The 9,752-nt window shown below is 38.9% G+C and overlaps 1 non-coding gene across 1 annotated transcript; it reads right to left on the bottom strand.

The window, feature by feature from the left end:
- Window positions 1–8,172: 8,172 nt before the first annotated feature.
- LOC112753551 (small nucleolar RNA R71) lies at window positions 8,173–8,280 on the bottom strand. The gene has a single exon (XR_003177934.1). It is a non-coding gene; the product is annotated as a small nucleolar RNA R71 (small nucleolar RNA).
- Window positions 8,281–9,752: the final 1,472 nt, after the last annotated feature.

The raw sequence follows: 9,752 nt of genomic DNA, 5'->3' as shown, positions 1-9,752 counted from the left end.
AATGATTGGCATCTATAGGAACTTAGAATTTAGATAGTGTTATTGATTCTCCTAGTTCAGTATGTTGATTCTTGAACACAGCTACTTTATGAGTCTTGGCCGTGGCCCTAAGCACTTTGTTTTCCAGTATTACCACCAGATACATAAATGCCACAAACACATAACTGGGTGAACCTTTTCAGATTGTGACTCAGCTTTGCTAAAGTCCCCAATTAGAGGTGTCTAGGGTTCTTAAGCACACTCTTTTTTTGCTTTGCACCTTGACTTTAACCGCTCAGTCTCAAGTTTTCACTTGACACCTTCACGCCACAAGCACATGGTTAGGGACAGCTTGGTTTAGCCGCTTAGGCCAGGATTTTATTCCTTATGGGCCCTCCTATCCACTGATGCTCAAAGCCTTGGATCCTTTTTATTACCCTTGCCTTTTGGTTTTAAGGGCTATTGGCTTTTTCTACTTGCTTTTTCTTTTTCTTTCTCTCCTTTTTTTTCGCCATTTTTCTTTTTTCTCTTTTTTTCGCATTTTTTTCTGCAAGCTTTGTATTCACTGCTTTTTCTTGCTTCAAGAATCAATTCTATTATTTTTTAGATCATCAAATAACATTTCTCCTTTTCATCATTCTTTCAAGAGCCAACAATTTTAACATTCATAAACAACAAATTCAAAAGACATATGCACTTCTTGTTCTTTTGTTTTTAGAACAGTATTGTCACTACATCAAAATAATTAAACTAATTTCAAGGATGAATTTGAAACCATGTACTTCTTGTTCTTTTGTTTTTAGAACAATTTTCATTTAAGAGATGTGATGGATTCATAGGACATTCATAGCTTTAAGACATAGACACTTAGACACTAATGATCATATAGTAAAGACACAAACATAATTAAACATGAAGCATAGTAAACGAAAAACAGGAAAATAAGAACAAGGAGATTAAGGAACGGGTCCACCTTAGTGAGGGTGGCGTCTTCCTCTTCTTGAAGAACCAATGGTGCTCTTGAGCTCCTTTATGTCTCTTCCTTGCCTTTGTTGCTCCTCCCTCATAGCTCTTTGATCTTCTCTAATTTCATAGAGGATGATGGAGTGCTCTTGGTGCTCCATCCTTAGTTGTCCCATGTTGGAGCTTAATTCTCCTAGGGAGGTGTTGATTTGCTCCCAACAATTCTGTGGAGGAAAGTGCATCCCCTGAGGCATCTCAGGGATTTCATGGTGAGGAATTTCCTCATGCTCTTGTTGAGGTCCATGATCTCTTGTTTGCTCCATCCTTTTCTTAGTGATGGCTTATCCCCATCAAAGAGGATGTCTCCCTCTATGTCAATCCCAGCCAAATTGCATAGATGGCAAATAAGGTGAGGAAAGGCTAACCTTGCCAAAGTGGAAGACTTGTCAGCCACCTTGTAGAGTTCTTGAGGTATAATCTCATGAACTTCCACTTCCTCCCCAATCATGATACTATGGATCATGATGGCCCGATCTACAGTAACTTCAGACCGGTTGCTAGTAGGAATAATTGAGCATTGAATAAACTCCAACCATCTTCTAGCTACAGGCTTAAGGTCCGGTCTTCTCAATTGAACCGGCTTGCCTCTTGAGTCAACTTTCCATTGAGCTCCTTCTACACATATGTCCATGAGGACTTGGTCCAATCTTTGATCAAAGTTGACCCTTCTAGTGTAGGGACGTGTGTTTTCTTGCATCATTGGCAAGTTGAACGCCAGTCTTACATTCTCCGAACTGAAATCTAAGTATTTCCCCCGAACCATGGTAATCCAATTCTTTGGATTCGGGTTCATACTTTGATCATGGTTCCTAGTGATCCATGCATTTGCATAGAACTCTTAAACCATTAAGATCTCGACTTGTTGAATGGGGTTGGTAAGAACTTCCCAACCTCTTCTTTGGATCTCATGTCGGATCTCTGGATACTCATTCTTTTTTAGCATGAAAGGAACCTCAGGGATCACTTTCTTCTTGGCCACAACTTCATAGAAGTGGTCTTGATGGACCTTTGAGATGAATCTCTCCATCTCCCATGACTCAGAGGTGGAAGCAGTTGCCTTCCCTTTCCTCTTTCTTGAGGTTTCTCTGGCCTTAGGTGCCATTGATGGTTATGGAAAAACAAAAAGCAATGCTTTTACCACACCAAACTTAAAATGTTTGCTCGTCCTCGAGCAAAAGAAGAAAGAAAGAAGGAGAAGAAGAAGAAGAATGGAGGAGAGGGAGAGAGGTGTGTATTCGGCCAAGGGGAATAAGAAAGGGTTGTGTTGTGTGAAAATGAAGAAGGAATGAAGGGTTTATATAGGAGTGGGGGGAGGTTTAGGGTTCGGCCATTAGGGTTAGGTTTGGGGGGGAAAAGAATTTGAATTTTGGAGGTAGGTGGGGTTTATGGGGAAGAGTGGATAGATGTGAGTGGTGAAGAGGTGATGGGGAAGAGTGATTGAGGTGATTGGTAAAGGGTATTTGGGGAAGAGAGTTATGAAAAGGTGTGAAGAGGAGAGAAGAAGAGGTGGAGTCGGTGGGGATCCTGTGGAGTCCACAGATCCAGTGGGGTCAAGGACTTAACATCCCTGCTCCAATTAGGCGTGTAAAATGCCCTTAGCATGCATGTCTGGCGTTAAACGCCAGCTTGCTGCCTGTTTTTGGCGTTAAATGCCCAAATGTAGCCTGTTTCTGGCATTTAACTCCAGGTTATTGCTTGCTTCTAGCGTTAAACGCCAGCTTGGTGCTTGTTTCTGGCGTTAAATGCCAGACAGATGCTTGTTTCTGGCGTTTAAATGCCAGAATGTTCTTCCTCCAGGGTGTGCTATTTTTAATGCTGTTTTTCATTCTGTTTTTGATTTTTCAGTAGTTTTTGTGACTCCACATGATCATCAACCTAAAAAAAACATAAAATAACAATAGAAAATAAATAGATATAATTAAATAACATTGGGTTGCCTCCCAACAAGCGCTTCTTTAAAGTCAATAGCTTGACAGTAAGCTCTCATGGAGGTTCACAGATGTTCAGAGCATTGTTGGGACCTCCCAACACCAAACTTAGAGTTTGAATGTAGGGGTTCAACACCAAACTTAGAGTTTGACTGTGGGGGCTTTGGTTGACTCTGCAGTGAGAGAAGCTTTTCATGCTTCCTCTCCATGGTTACAGAAGGAGATCCTTGAGTTTTAAACACAAGGTTGTCCTCATTCAGTTGAAGGACCAACTCTCCTCTGTCCACATCAATCACAGCTTTTGCTGTGGCTAGGAAGGCTCTTCCAAGGATGATAGATTCATCCTCATCCTTCCCAGTGTCTAGGATTATGAAATCAGCACGGATGTAAAGGCCTTCAACCTTTACTAACACGTCCTCTACTTGTCCATAGGCCTATTTTCTTGAGTTGTCTGCCATCTCTAATGAGATTCTGGTAGCTTGCACCTCAAAGATCCCAAGTTTCTCCATTACAGAGAGTGGCATTAAGTTTATTCCTGACCTCAGGTCACACAGAGCTTTCTCAAATGTCATGGTGCCTATGTTACAGGGTATTAAGAATTTACCAGGATCCTGTTTTTTTTTTTTTTGAGGTAGATTTTGCTGAACCAAGGCATTTAGTTCCTTGATGAGCAATGGAGGTTCATCCTCCCAAGTCTCATTACCAAATAATTTGGCATTCAGCTTCATGATTGCTCCTAAATATTGAGCAACTTGCTCTTCAGCAATGTCTTCATCTTCTTCAGAAGATGAATAGTCATCAGAGCTCATCAATGGTATAAGGAGGTTCAATGGAATCTCTATGGTCTCTAGATGAGCCTCAGATTCCTTTGGTTCCTCAAAGGGAAACTCTTTGTTGGTCACTAAACGTCCCAGGAGGCCTTCCTCACTAAGATTCACATTCTCCTCCTCCTCTTTGGGTTCGGCCACACCAAGTAAGGTAATGACCTTGCACTCTCTTTTTGAATTCTCTTCTGTATTGCTTGGGAGAGTACTAGAAGGGGTTTCAGTGACTCTTTTACTCAGCTGGCTGATGAGCGGATAATTTATACGCTTTTTGGCATTGTTTTTAGTATGTTTTTAGTAGGATCTAGTTACTTTTGGAGATGTTTTCCTTAGTTTTTATGTTAAATTCACATTTCTGGACTTTACTATGAGTTTGTGTGTTTTTCTGTGATTTCAGGTATTTTCTGGCTGAAATCGAGGGACTTGAGCAAAAATCAGATTCAGAGGTTGAAGAAGGACTGCTGATGCTGTTGGATTCTGACCTCCCTGCACTCAAAGTGGATTTTCTGGAGCTACAGAACTCGAAATGGCGCGCTTCTAATTGCGTTGGAAAGTAGACATCCAGGGCTTTCCAGAAATATATAATAGTTCATACTTTGGCCAAGTTTAGATGACTCAAACTGGCGTTCAACGCCAGCTCTCTGCCCAATTCTGGAGTTCAGCGCCAGAAATGGATCAAAAACCAAAGTTGAACGCCAGAAATGGATCAAAACCTGGCGTTCAACTCCACAAATGGCCTCTGCACGTGGAAAGTTAAGGCTCAGCCCAAGCACACACCAAGTGGGCCCCGGAAGTGGATTTATGCATCAATTACTTACTTATGTAAACCCTAGTGACTAGTTTATTATAAATAGGACCTTTTACTATTGTATTAGATATCTTTGAATCTTTTGATCACCTTTGGACGCCTAGTTCTTAGATCAGAGGGGCTGGCCATCTCGGCCATGCCTGGACTTTTCACTTATGTAATTTTAACGGTAGAGTTTCTACACTCCATAGATTAAGGTGTAGAGCTCTGCTGTTCCTCAAAGATTAATGCAAAGTACTACTGTTTTCTATTCAATTCATCTTATTTCACTTCTAAGATATTCATTCGCACTCCAACCTGAATGTGATGAACGTGACAATCATCATCATTCCCTATGAACACGTGCCTGACAACCACTTCCGTTCTACATTAGATTGAATGAGTATCTCTTAGATCTCTTAATCGGAATCTTTGTGGTGTAAGCTAGAATGATGGCGGCATTCAAGAGAATCCGGAAGGTCTAAACCTTGTCTGTGGTATTCCGAGTAGGATTCAATGATTGAATGACTGTGACGAGCTTCAAACTCGCGATTGCCGGGTGTAGTGACAGACGCAAAAGGATAGTAAATCCTATTCCAGCAGGATCGAGAACCGACAGATGAATAGCCGTGCCGTGACAGGGTGCGTTGACCATTTTCACTGAGAGGATAAGATGAAACCATTGACAAGGGTGATGCCTCCAGACGATTAGCCGTGCCGTGACAGGGCATTTGGATCATTTTCCCGAGAGAAGACCGAAAGTAGCCATTGACAGTGGTGATGTATCACATAAAGCCAGCCATGGAAAGGAGTAAGACTGATTGGATGAAGATAGCAGGAAAGCAGAGGTTCAGAGGAACGAAAGCATCTCTATTCGCTTATCTGAAATTCTCACCAATGAATTACATAAGTATTTCTATCCCTCTTTTATTATTTATTTTCGAAAACTCCATCACTATTTTATATCCGCCTGACTGAGATTTACAAGGTGACCATAGCTTGCTTCATACCAACAATCTCTGTGGGATTCGACCCTTACTCACGTAAGGTATTACTTGGACGACCCAGTGCACTTGCTGGTTAGTTGTGCGAAGTTGTGAACCATGGTATTGGCATCATGTTTTTGGCGCCATTACCAGGGAAAGAAAGAGCGATGAATTCTACATAATCAAAGTGTAATCACAATTTCTGCGCACCAAGTTTTTGGCGCCGTTGCCGGGGATTGTTCGAGTTTGGACAACTGACGGTTCATCTTGTTGCTCAGATTAGGTAATTTTCTTTTTGTTTCCTTTTCAAAAATTTTTCAAAAAATATTTCAAAATTTTCTCACCTGTTTTCGAAAAAAAAAAATTTATTCAAAATTTTTTAAGAATGAATTCTAGTGTTTCATGAAGCATGTGAAGCCTGGCTGGCTGTAAAGCCATGTCTAAATTCATTTGGACTGAGGCTTGCAATTTGTTATCAAGAGCAAGCTAGTTGTTACTAATCTACCTGCTGCTGTTCCTGATTTACATGCTGAAGCTTGGCTGGCTATTGGCCATGTCTAGTGTTTTGGACCGGAGCTTTCATTGAAAGCTTGGCTGGCTAGTGAGCCATGTCTAATTCCTGGACTGAAGCTTTAGACTAACATGGCAAGATTCCTGGAATTCATATTAAAAATTTTGGAATCCTTATTTTCCTTTTTCAATTAATTTTCGAAAAATCCAAAAAATTAGAAAATCATAAAAATCAAAAATATTTTTCTGTTTCTTGTTTGAGTCTTGAGTCATGTTATAAGTTTGGTGTTAATTGCATGTGCATCTTGCATTTTTCGAAAATTCATGCATTCATAGTGTTCTTCATGATCTTCAAGTTGTTCTTGGTAAGTCTTCTTGTTTGATCTTTGCATTTGCATGTTTTGTGTCTTTTCTTGTTTTTCATATGCATTCTTGAATTCTTAGTGTCTAAGCATTAAAGAATTCTAAGTTTGGTGTCTTGCATGTTTTCCTTGCATTAAAAATTTTTCAAAAATATGTTCTTGGTGTTCATCTTGACATTCAAAGTGTTCTTGGTGTTCATCTTGACATTCATAGCATTCTTGCATGCATTCATTGTTTTAATCTAAAAATCTCATGTATTGCATCATTTTCATGTTTTCCTCTCATCATAAAAAAATTCAAAAATCAAAAAAATATCTTTCCCTTTTTCTCTCATCAAATTCGAAAATTTGGATTGACTTTTTCAAAAATTTTTAAAATCAAGTTGTTTCTTATGAGTCAAATCAAATTTTCAATTTGAAAATCTTATCTTTTTCAAAATCTTTTTCAAAAATCAAATCTTTTTCAAATTTCTTAGTTATTTTCGAAAATTCCAAAAATATTTTTCAAAAATATTTCTCTTATTTTTATATCAATATTTTCGAAAATAACAATAACAATTAATGTTTTGATTCAAAAATTTCAAGTTTGTTACTTGCTTGTTAAGAAAGGTTCAAACTTTAAGTTCTAGAATCATATCTTGTGATTTCTTGGGAATCAAGTCATTAATTGTGATTTTAAAAATTCAAATCTCTTTCAAAAACTAATTTCTATCATATCTTTTCAAAAATATCTTCTTATCTTATCTTTTTCAAATATTTGATTTCAAAATATCTTTTCTAACTTCCCAACTCCTTATCTTTTCAAAATTTGTTTCAACTAACTAACTAACTTTTTGTTTGTTTCTTATCTTTTTCAAAACTACCTAACTAACTCTCTCTCTCTCTCTAATTTTCGAAAATATCTTCTCTTTTTTTCAAAATTTCTTTTTAATTAACTAATTATTTTAAATTTTTATTTTAATTTTCGAAAATTACTAACCTTTTTCAAAAACTATTTTCGAAAATCACTAACTCTTTTTTTTCAAAAATAATTTTCGAAAATTCTCTTCTCTCTCATCTCCTTCCATTTATTTATTCATCTACTAACATCTCTCCCTCACCCACCAAAAATCCGAACCCTCTCTCTCTCTTTCTGAGTTCAGATTTTTCTCTTCTTCTTTTCTTCTACTAACAATAAGGAACCTCTTTACTGTGACATAGAGGATTCCTCTTCTTTTCTTTTTTTCTCTCCTCTTTCTTATGCGCAGGGATAGAGAAAAAGGCATTCTTGTTGAAGCTGATCCAGAACCTGAAAGAACTCTGAAGAGGAAATTAAGAGAAGCTAAATTACAACAATCCAGAGACAACTTGATTGAAAATTTCGAACAAGTAAAGGAGATGGCAGCCGAACCCAACAACAATGCAAGGAGAATGCTTGGTGACTTTACTGCACCAAATTCCAATTTACATGGAAGAAGCATCTCCATTCCTGCCATTGGAGCAAACAACTTTGAGCTGAAACCTCAATTAGTTTCTCTGATGCAGCAGAACTGCAAGTTTCATGGACTTCCATCTGAAGATCCTTTTCAGTTCTTAACTGAATTCTTGTAGATATGTGATACTGTTAAGACTAATGGAGTAGATCCTAAAGTCTACAGGCTCATGCTTTTCCCTTTTGCTGTAAGAGACAGAGCTAGAGTGTGGTTGGACTTTCAACCCAAAGACAGCCTGAACTCTTGGGATAAGCTGGTCACAGCTTTCTTAGCCAAGTTCTTTCCTCCTCAAAAGCTGAGCAAGCTTAGAGTGAATGTTCAAACCTTCAGACAGAAAGAAGGTGAATCCCTCTATGAAGCTTGGGAAAGATACAAACAGTTGACAAAAAAGTGTCCTTCTGACATGCTTTCAGAATGGACCATCCTGGATATATTCTATGATGGTTTATCTAAGCTATCAAAGATGTCATTGGATACTTCTGCAGGTGGATCCATTCACCTAAAGAAAATGCCTACAGAAGCTCAAGAACTCATTGACATGGTTGCAAATAACCAGTTCATGTACACTTCTGAAAGGAATCCTGTGAATAATGGGACGCCTATGAAGAAGGGAGTTCTTAAAATTGATACTCTGAATGCCATATTGGCTCAGAACAAAATATTGACTCAGCAAGTCAATATGATTTCCCAGAGTCTGAATGGAATGCAAGCTGCATCCAACAGTGCTCAAGAGGCATCTTTTGAAGAAGAAGCTTATGATCCTGAGAACCCTGCAATAGCAGAGGTGAATTATTTAGGTGAACCTTATGGAAACACATATAACCCATCATGGAGAAATCATCCAAATTTCTCATGAAAGGATCAAAAGCCTCAACAAGGCTTTAATAATGGTGGAAGAAACAGGTTTAAAAATAATAAACCTTTTCCATCATCCACTCAGCAACAGACAGAGAACTCTGAACAAAATACTTCTAATTTAGCAAACTTAGTCTCTGATCTATCTAAGGTCACTGTAAGTTTCATGAATGAAACAAGGTCTTTCATTAGAAATTTGGAAGCACAAGTGGGCCAGCTGAGTAAAAGGATCACTAAAATCCCTCCCAGTACTCTCCCAAGCAATACAGAAGAGAATCCAAAAGGAGAGTGCAAGGCCATTGACATAACCAAAATGGCCGAACCCAATGAGGGAGAGGAGGACGTGAATCCCAAGGAGGAAGACCTCCTGGGACGTCCAGTGATCAATAAGGAGCTTCCCTCTGAGGAACCAAAGGACTCTGAGGCTCATCTAGAGACCATAGAGATCCCATTAAACCTCCTTATGCCATTCATGAGCTCTGATGAGTATTCCTCTTCTGAAGAGAATGAGGATGTTACTGAAGAGCAAACAGCCAAGTTTCTTGGTGCAATCATGAAGCTAAATGCCAAATTATTTGGCATTGATACTTGGAAAGTTGAACCTCCCTTGTTCATCAATGAACTAAGTGATCTGGATCAACTGACATTGCCTCAGAAGAGACAGGATCCTGGAAAGTTCATAATACCTTGTACCATAGGCACCATGATCTTTAAGGCTCTGTGTGACCTTGGTTCAGGGATAAACCTCATGCCCCTCTCTGTAATAGATAAACCTCATGCCCCTCTCACTTTGAAACGGAAAACAAAAATAAAGAAAATGCTTGATCTAGACTTCTCACCCACTTAATCATTGTTGATCTAATCAATCCCCGGCAACGGCGCCAAAAACTTGATGAGATATTTTGGAACAAAAATAAATCTCTCCCAAAACACCACAAACCTAACCGGCAAGTATACCGGGTCGCATCAAGTAATAAAAACTCACGGGAGTGAGGTCGATCCCACAGGGATTGATGGATCAAGCAA

This window comes from Arachis hypogaea, chromosome 15 (assembly GCF_003086295.3).
Source record: "Arachis hypogaea cultivar Tifrunner chromosome 15, arahy.Tifrunner.gnm2.J5K5, whole genome shotgun sequence".
NCBI classification, from domain to species: Eukaryota; Viridiplantae; Streptophyta; class Magnoliopsida; order Fabales; family Fabaceae; genus Arachis; species Arachis hypogaea.
Note: the sequence above shows the minus strand (reverse complement) of the source record. Positions and strands in the feature narration are given on the sequence as shown.